Raw genomic sequence first — 9,498 nt, forward strand, 5'->3', positions numbered from 1 at the left:
AAAAAAAAAAAAAAAAAAAAAAAAAAAAAAAAAAAAAAAAAAAAAAAAGAAAGCTACTGACCCGAAGAAACTTGCACTTGTATATAAAAGAAATGCCCAAGAACGTTCCTAGCAAAACACAGTCCTAAGGGCTCCACCCTGGCCAAACACTCATCCACAGGAAGATGAAGACATTTCCCACACTCCCCTCAGACGACGGGAGATCACGCAGTAGTGAAAATGAACCACGTCAGTGTGGGTGGGTCTCAGGGAGAGAATGGAGATGGGAGATCACACAGTGACAATGAACCACGTCAGTGTGGGTGGGTCTCAGGGGAGAATGGAGGACAGAAATAGACATTGAGCAGATGCTCAGAGCCATGCAGCATAGGAGCAGCCACGCAGGAGAATTTCCTCACATCAAAGTTCAAAACTACAGTTGAGGCAACAGAGCAAGACCCTGCCTCAAAAAGACAAGGGAAAGTTCAAAAACTAAATGGCATATTTTTTAGGTGTTTAGGGATGTACACATACACTGTGAAAGAAACGTACTATGAAGAAAAGTACGGGAAGAATAAAGACGAAAGCAGGAAGAGATTCCCTCTGTAGGAGAAGGGAAGGGACTGCATTGAGGCAGGGCCTCCAGGGAGCATCCAAAGTTATGTCTCTTCAGATTCTATTCCCTAAACCTGGTGGAGGTCCTATGTGCCCAATGTGTCAATATTCTTTATACCTCACCCATATTTTACAAATGCTTTATTTCTATTCAATATTAAGAAGACAGTTATAAACAAGATGCATTAAATAGCAAGGTGGCCGATGAACATCAGGAAGGAATATCCATGAGGTTCCACCCACGGAACTTCACCATGGATACCCTTGTGATCTAGGGCCTGGTCTCCCCTCAAGACACAGTCAGAGAGCAGAGGCCACACCATCATAGCAGGGGAGCAGGACCAGCTGGGACAGGGTCCTTCTGTGAACCTGCTGCATCGCCAGGCTGTGTGAACGGATTCGCTGCCAGAACTCACAGAACATCAGTATCAGCACCGAAACCTCACAGGAAAAATGGTAAGTTCTAAGTTTCTCCATTAATAGTAACTCTCAGATTAATCTCTGTCATCCATCACTTCTCCATGAAATAACTTTTTATAGCTTTGCATGGGTCTATTTTTCAATTTATATTTTATTTTACTGATTGAAAAGATATATATTGTGTGGTGTGTGATTTTTGTCTCTGTCAGTCAGGATAATCATAGTTTTACTTCTATTATTATTACAGCAATATCACTTAGTTTTTTTTTTAAGCTTTTCAATTCCTGAGGGTATTAATCAGGTTCTTTCTGTCTCATGAGACAGAAAACAAATCCAAACTGTGTAAGAGAAAAAGGAATGTATTGATCACAAGGACTGAGAAGCTCCCAGGCTTAACTTGCTTGGGATTCAACTACATGTACAGTTTCAAGTGGGGTCCTGTAACACTCTCTCTCTCTCTCTCTCTCTCTCTCTCTCTCTCTCTCTCTCTCTCTCTCTACTTCCCCAACATTGGCTCCATGTTTAGCTCCACGAACTTCAGACTTAAACAGCATCACTGGCTCCTGACCAGGATTCCAGCTCCACGAACCTCAAGCTAGAACACCAGCCTGGCTTCTCTGCAGGTCTCCAGCTCCAAAACCTAAGACATCAGCGGCAGTACAAACACCTCCCAGGGACTCCAGCTCCGGGACCCTCAGACTTGAACCACAGCACCAGCTCTTCCCCGGATCTCCAGCTCCATGACCCTCAGACTTAAAAAACAGCAGCACCAGCTCATCTGTGAATCTCCAGCTCCACGACCGTCCAACAAGAAACACACCAGCTCCTCCCCGGGTCTCCAGCTGAATGACCCTCAGACTAGACCAACACCACTCACCCCTGGATCTCCAGCTCCACAAACCTCACACTAGAGCAGAAACACCGGCTCCTCCGTGGGTATCCAGCTTTACAACCTAAGACATCAGTGGCAGCTCCGGCTCCGCCCAGGGGCTCAAGCTCCGGGTCCCTCAGACTTGAACCGCAGCACCAGCTCTTCCCCGGATCTCCAGCTTGATGACCTTCAGACTTAAACAACAGAAGGACCAGCTCCTCCCTGGGTTTCCAGCTCCACGACCCTCAACTAGAACACCATCAGCTCCTCCCTGGATCTCCAGCTGCACGAAACTCACACTAGACACCAACTCCGGCTCCTCCGCAGGTCTCCAGTGCCACAACCTAAGACATCAGAGGCAGCACTGGCTCCTCCCATAGTTTCCAGCTCCAGGACCCTCAGATTTGAACCACAGGACCACCTCCTCCCCTGGTCTCCAGCTGCAGGGCCCTGAAACGACAATATCAGCTCCTCCCCGGGTCTCCAGCTGCGACACTCAAACTAGAAAAACAACAGCTCCTCCCTGGGTCTCCAGCTCTACAACCGTCAAACTAGAACAACATCAGCTCCTCTCCAAGTCTCCAGCTCCACGGATCTCAAATTAGAACATCAGCTCCTCCCCAGGTCTCCAGCTGCATGACCGTCAAAATAGGAAAACACCAGCTCCTCCCTGGGTCTCCAAGCTCCATGACCCTCAGTCTAGAGCAACATCAGCTGCTCCTCAGGTCTCCAGCTGCACGATCAGCAAAGTAGAAAAACAGCAGCAAACAAAAAAACTTCCCCTGGTTTTTCTAGTTTGAGGGTCGTGCAGCTGGACACCCAGGAAGGAGCTGATTTTAATCTATTTTGAGGGTCGTGGAGCTGGACACCCAGGGAGGATCTGGTGTTTTTCTAGTTTGAGGGTCGTGGAGCTGGACACCAAGGGAGGAGGTACTGTTGTTCTAGTTTGAGGGTCGTGGAGCTGGACACCCAGGGAGAAGCTGGTGTTTTTCTAGTTTGAGGGTTGTAGAGCTAGACATCCAGGGTGGAGCAGTGTTGTTCTAGTTTGAGGACGTTTGAGGGTAGGCTGCATGACCCTCAAATTAGAAAACCACTAGCTCCCCTTAGGTCTCCAGCTCCACAAACCTCACACTAGAAAAACACCAGCTTCTCCCCAGATCACCAGCTTCACGACCCTCAGACTTAAAGAAGAGCAGCTCCTCTCCGGGTCTCCAGCTCCACGAACCTCAAAATAGGAAAACAGATCCTCCCAGTGTCTCCGGCTCCACGATCCTCTGATCACAAAAACATTAGCCCCTCCCCAGGTCTCCAGATGCAAGAGCCTCAAACTTGAACATCAGCTCCTCCTGGTGTCTCCAGCTCCATGACCCACTGATCAGAAAAACATCAGCTCCTCCCCAGGTCTCCAGCTGCATGACCCTCAAACTAGACCATCAGCTACTCCCTGGGTCTCCAGGTGCAGGAGCCTCAAACTAGAACATCGGCTCCTCCCCGAGTCTTCAGCTGCACAACCCTCAATCTAGAACATCAGCTCCTCTCCGGGTCTGCAGCTGCAAGACTTTCAAACTAGAACATCCGCTCCTCTCCAGGTCTCCCGTTCCATGACCCACAATCTAGAACATTAGCTCCTCCCTGAGTCTCCAGCTGAAAGACCCTCAGCACGAACAACATCAGCTCCTCCTGGAGTCTTCAGCTGCGTGATCCTCAATCGAGAACATCAGCTCCTCTCTGAGTCTCCAGCTGCACGATCCTCAAACTAGAACATCAGCTCCTCTCCAGGTCTACAGCTGTAGGGCCCTCAATCTAGAACATCAGCTCTTCTCCGAGTCTTCAGCTGCGTGACCCTCAATTTAGAACATCAGCTTCTCTCACGGTCTGCAGCTGCAAGACCCTCAAACTGGAACATCAACTCCTCTCCGGGTCTCCAGCTCCATGACCCTCAATCTAGAACATCAGCTCCTCCCTGAGTCTCCAGCTGAAAGACCCTCAATGTGAACAACATCAGCTCCTCCCTGAGTCTTCAGCTGCACAAACCTCCATCTAGAACATCAGCTCCTCCCCGGGTCTTCAGCTGCAAGACCCTCAAACTACAACATCAACTCCTCCCTGAGTCTTCAGCTGCACGAACTTCAATCTAGAACATCAGCTCTTCCCCGAATCTCCAGCTGCACAACCCTCAATCTAGAACATCCGCTCCTCTCCAGGTCTTCAGCTGCACAAACCTCAATCTAGAACATCAGCTCCTCCCCGGCTCTTCAGCTGCAAGACCCTCAAACTACAACATCAACTCCTATCCAGGTCTCCAGCTCCATGACCCTCAATCTAGAACATCAGCTTTTCCCTGAGTCTCCAGCTGAAAGACCCTCAATGAAAACAACATCAGCTCCTCCCTGAGTCTTCAGCTGCATGACCCTCAAACTGGAACATCAGCTCCTCCCCGAATCTCCAGCTGCACAACCCTCAATCTAGAACATCCGCTCCTCTCCGGGTCTGCAGCTAGAAGACCTTCAATCTAGAACATCACCTCCTCCCCAGGTCTTCAGCTGCACGAACCTCCATCTAGAACATCAGCTCCTCCCCGGGTCTTCAGCTGCACGACCCTCAAACTACAACATCAGCTCCTATCCGGGTCTCCAGCTCCGTGACTCACAATCTAGAACATCAGCTCCTCCCTGAGTCTGCAGCTGCACAAACCTCAATCTAGAACATCAGCTCCTCTCCAGGTCTTCAGCTGCACGAACCTCCATCTAGAACATCAGCTCCTCCCCGGGTCTTCAGCTGCATGACCCTCAAACTGGAACATCAGCTCCTCCCCGAATCTCCAGCTGCACAAACCTCAATCTAGAACATCAGCTCCTCTCCAGGTCTTCAGCTGCACGAACCTCCATCTAGAACATCAGCTCCTCCCCGGGTCTTCAGCTGCACGACCCTCAAACTACAACATCAGCTCCTATCCGGGTCTCCAGCTCCGTGACTCACAATCTAGAACATCAGCTCCTCCCTGAGTCTGCAGCTGCACAAACCTCAATCTAGAACATCAGCTCCTCTCCAGGTCTTCAGCTCCACAAACCTCAATCTAGAACATCAGCTCCTCCCCGGGTCTACAGCTGCAAGACCCTCAAACTANGCTCCATGACCCTCAATCTAGAACATCAGCTCCTCCCTGAGTCTCCAGCTGAAAGACTCTCAACGCGAACAACATCAGCTCCTCCCTGAGTCTCCAGCTGAAAGACTCTCAACGTGAACAACATCAACTCCTCCCGGAGTCTTCAGCTGCGTGAACCTCAATCTAGAACATCACCTCTTCTCCGGGTCTCCAGCTGTAGGGCCATCAAACGAGAACATCAGATCCTCCCCGGGTCTCCAGCTCCATGACCCACAATCTAGAACATCAGCTCCTCCCTGAGTCTCCAGCTGAAAGACCCTCAACGCGAACAACATCAACTCCTCCCTGAGTCTTCAGCTGCGCGAACCTCAAACTAGAACATCAGCTTCTCCCCTGGTCTCCAGCTGTAGGGCCTTCAAATTAGAACATCAGCTCCTCCCCGAGTCTTAGGCTGTACGACCCTCAAATTAGAACATCAGCTCCTCTCCGGGTCTCCAGCTCCATGACCCTCAATCGAGAACATCAGCTCCTCCCCGGGTCTCCAGCTGCACGAACCTCAATCTAGAACATCAGCTCCTCTCCGGGTCTCCAGCTCCATGACCCACAATCTAGAACATCAGCCCCTCCCTGAGTCTCCAGCTGCACGGCCCTCAAACTAAAAAACCCCAGTTCCTCCCCAGGTCTCCAGCTGTACGACCCTCCAATTAAAATAACATCAGCTCCTCCCAGGTCTCCAGCTGAATGATCCTCAAACTAGATCACCTCTCCCACCCGGATCTCCAGCTTCACGACCCTCACGGAGGAACAGCCACCCCGGCTCCTTCACTGTCTTCAGCTCCACAACCTAAGACATCAGTGGCAGCACCAGCTCCTCCCCGGACCTCCAGCTCAACGACTCTCAGACTTAAAAGGCAGCGTCGGCTCCTCCCCAAGGCTCCAGCTCCACCGCCCTCAGATTTGAACAGCGGTAGCACCAGCTCCTGTCCAGGGCTTCAGCCCCGTGACTGACCCTGAACAATCCCTTCTCGTGAAATTCAGCAGTCAAGAAAACTGCAGCCGAAGTAAATGAATAAATGTTTTGTTTTCAAATCGATGTCTCTTTCATGTTCATGAGTTAACTTTTCTACTTTCCATTAACCTTGCAATCTACTTAAGTCCAATGTGAGATAGAAACACACCATTTGAAATCACGTTTAAAAACTGAGTAATTTTTAAAATACGATCACACAGCCGTAGACGCAATCTTATTTCTCTCTGCCTGTGCAGAAGTCTTATGAAAATTCCAACTATGAATTCACTTTGTTGAGATTCCCAGAATACACATTAATTCCAAATGTTACTCCCCTCCTTAAAATATTTTAACATGTTCCCCATCACCCGAGCATAAATGCCAGCTCCCATCCACAGCCCACAGTGCCCGGCACGGCCCTGCCCTCTGCCCTGGCCTCTGCTGTGGCCTAAGGTCTCTCCCCTGTGCCCTTCCCTTCCTGCCGGACAGGCCTCTGTCCGTTCCTCAAACCACACAGGCTCAGGCCTGACTCCGGGCCTTTGCCCTGCTGTGCCCTCTGCCTGGGGTGCCTTTCCCGGGCTCCACATCCTCCTCTCGACTCGCTCAGCTCCAGCCTGCTGGTTGCCCCTCGGGTGGATGAACACACGGTGTCCTCCCACCCCACCGGCCTTTGCACAGGCTCTTCTCTGTGCCAGACACACTCCCCCTCTCACCATCAGGGGTTACTCTCTTTTTTTTTTTTTGAGACGGAGTCTGGCTCTGTGGCCCAGGCTAGAGTGAGTGGCCGGATCTCGGCTCACTGCAAGCTCCGCCTCCCGGGTTCACGCCATTCTCCTGCCTCAGTCTCCCGAGTAGCCGGGACTACAGGCGCCACCATCTCGCCCGGCTAGTTTTTTTGCATTTTTAGTAGAGACGGGGTTTCACCGGGTTAGCCAGGATGGTCTCGATCTCCTGACCTCGTGATCCGCCCGTCTCGGCCTCCCAAAGTGCGGGGATTACAGGCGTGAGCCACCGCCTGGCCGGGGTTTACTCTCTAAATACCATTCATTCTCGGAGTCTCCACTGAAATATCGCTCCCTGCCCACCCCCCTCACTGGGACTTCACCTTGGTTAGGTTGCCAACCCCCGTCTCCTGACTCCAGGAAGCTAGATGCCATCCTAGCACTCGGAACTTCCCCATTGCCACATTTTGCACACCTGTGATTACTGTGTTGGGTTGGTGCAGAAGTCATCGCGGTTTTTGCCATTACTATTAATGAACTGCGGCAGCGGCTCCTCCCTTTTTTTGTGTGTCATTATTTTTAATGACTGCTGCCCCAACCTATTAGAATCACTTATATTTATTCATCCATCATCTGCCTTCCCCTCTAGAAAGGAAGCTCCATGAGAATAGAGGCCAGATCTACTCAAATCACTCCAGCTTCCCAGCACACTGTCAATAATCATTTCCCGACTGACTGACAGAGAAATGCCGTCACTGTTGCTGGGATGAGGCACACGACACGCCCCTTTGAAAGCCACCATCACAGACAGTTAGCATTTGCTCTTCCCTCCTGCACCTGTGGCGTGGCTGGGCTTAGGCTGATCTAGTCTGGGCTTGACTCCAGGCTGAGCGTGGGAACCATGTGTGCGCCACACGCCTCTCATCCTGCAGCCAGAGCCGCTGTTCCCCAGGGCACGTGCATCTCGTGGGGAAAATCAAGAGCCTTAGAGGGCAGGCCTGGCAGTGCCCGCACATTCCAGACTGCTGCTCGTGCTGTGTCTGTGCAAATCTCGTTGGCAGAAGCAAGTCACCCAGCCACAAGCAACACCGATGGGATGGGTAAGTCCGTCCACCCTCCCTCGGGCCCTGGCGAGGCTGCAGCTGCGAGCTGTGTCACACTCTTACCGGGGGAGTGAAAAATTGAGGCCCAACATTAAATCACCCACAGCAAGAAATGTCGGCCTCTGTGTCCCCACTCTGGGATCATTCCTCACCAGCGGGTTCCCCTGAGCTGACTTCCCTTTGCAATGGTGTCTGCAGGTTTAGCCCAATGCTGTTCCCCGCGGAGGACAGAGAAGCCTCAATCAGCCTCTGTCTGTTGGGAAGAACAAGATATTAGCTTGGCGCAAAACAACCGCAAGCCCCAGGGGGCCTGCACCCGGTGAGACAGGAGAAGGGCAGAAAACTGTGGGAGCTCAGGAAAGATTGCATCCCCAGCCACTCCCCTGTGTTCCCAGTCCCTCCCCTGCATCCCCAGCCCCCTCCCTTGCATGCCCCCGTCTCTGCTTCCTTTCTTTCTTCCTCTCTGTGCCTTTCTTTCTTCTTTCTCTCTTTCTTTTTTTCTCTCTCTCCCTCCCTCCCTCCCTTCCTTCCTTTCTTTTTTTTTTTCAGGATCTGGCTCTGTCATCCAGGCTGGAGTGCAATGGCATGATCTTGGCTTACTGCAACCTTCACCTCCTGGGCTCAAGCAATCCTCCCTCCTCAGCCTCCACAGTGGCTGGGACTACAGGTGCACGCCACCACACTCAGCGAATTTTTTTTTTTTTTTAGAGACAGGGTTTTGCCATGTTGCCCAGGCTGGTCTTGAACTCCTGAGCTCAATCAATCCTCCCACTTCAGCCTCCCAAAGTGTTGGGATTACAGGTGTAAGCCACTGAGTCCAGCCTGCTTTATTTTTCTTTACACTACTTGGAAACTTTTTTTTTCTTTTTGAGACGGAGTCTCACTCTGTCTCCCAGGCTGGAGTGCGTGGCATGATCTCGGCTCACTGCAAGCTCCGCCTCCCTGGTTCCAGCGGTTCTCCTGCCTCAGCCTCCTGAGCACCTGGGACTAGAGGTGCGCATCACCACACGTGGCTACACCTTGATCTCAGAGACTTCTGGCCTCCAGAACCGCGAGACAATAATAGGTTTCTATTGCGGAAGTCCCCAGTCTCTGGAACACTGTTAAGTAGCCCTGGGAAGCTGGCACAGAACCCGGCCGGCCCTCCTGGGCGAGCCGCTTCCTGCCAGGCTCTGGGGCAGGGGTGGCCTTTCACGGATCTCCTCCAGCGCTTGCCCCTGTTCTGACTTGTATTTTAGGAGCGTCTTTTGTCTTCCTAATGTTGACAGCCTCACACAGGTGGCGTCGTACTGGCATCCGAGAACCAGCACTCACGTGTGCAGTACTTTCAGAAATTAGTTATATTTCTGCATGGTCATGGTCATACTCATAAATCTAATTGGACTTCTTTTTTAAGAACGTGAAACAAAGCTTGACTTCTCCATTGTCGTGTAGGCCTCAGTTCCCGGAGCTGTCCTGTAAGTTTCGTGAAAAAAGGTGCTCCCAACCTGTACGTGGGATCTCTCAGCAGCTGCCTCATAGCCTGGGCCGTGGACAGCTCTGAAGTCAGAGGAGTGGGGCTTCAGTAGGTTGCGCAGGGCTGAAATCCTGGCTGTCACCCACGAGGAAAGACCAGTGCAGCAGAATGGTCTCTGAAGCAGTGAAACATGGTCAGGAACCATCAGTCAGCAAGC

At 51.5% G+C, this 9,498-nt stretch overlaps 1 long non-coding RNA gene across 1 annotated transcript; it reads left to right on the forward strand.

Annotated features, from left to right (window-relative positions):
* Positions 1 to 907: 907 nt before the first annotated feature.
* Positions 908 to 1,923, forward strand: LOC108523387 (uncharacterized). Its single transcript, XR_001883801.1, has 2 exons — positions 908 to 1,050; positions 1,541 to 1,923. It is a non-coding gene; the product is annotated as an uncharacterized LOC108523387 (long non-coding RNA).
* The last annotated feature ends 7,575 nt before the right edge of the window (positions 1,924 to 9,498 follow it).

This window comes from Rhinopithecus bieti, unplaced genomic scaffold (assembly GCF_001698545.2).
Source record: "Rhinopithecus bieti isolate Rb0 unplaced genomic scaffold, ASM169854v2 scaffold_3471, whole genome shotgun sequence".
In the NCBI taxonomy this organism is placed as follows: Eukaryota; Metazoa; Chordata; class Mammalia; order Primates; family Cercopithecidae; genus Rhinopithecus; species Rhinopithecus bieti.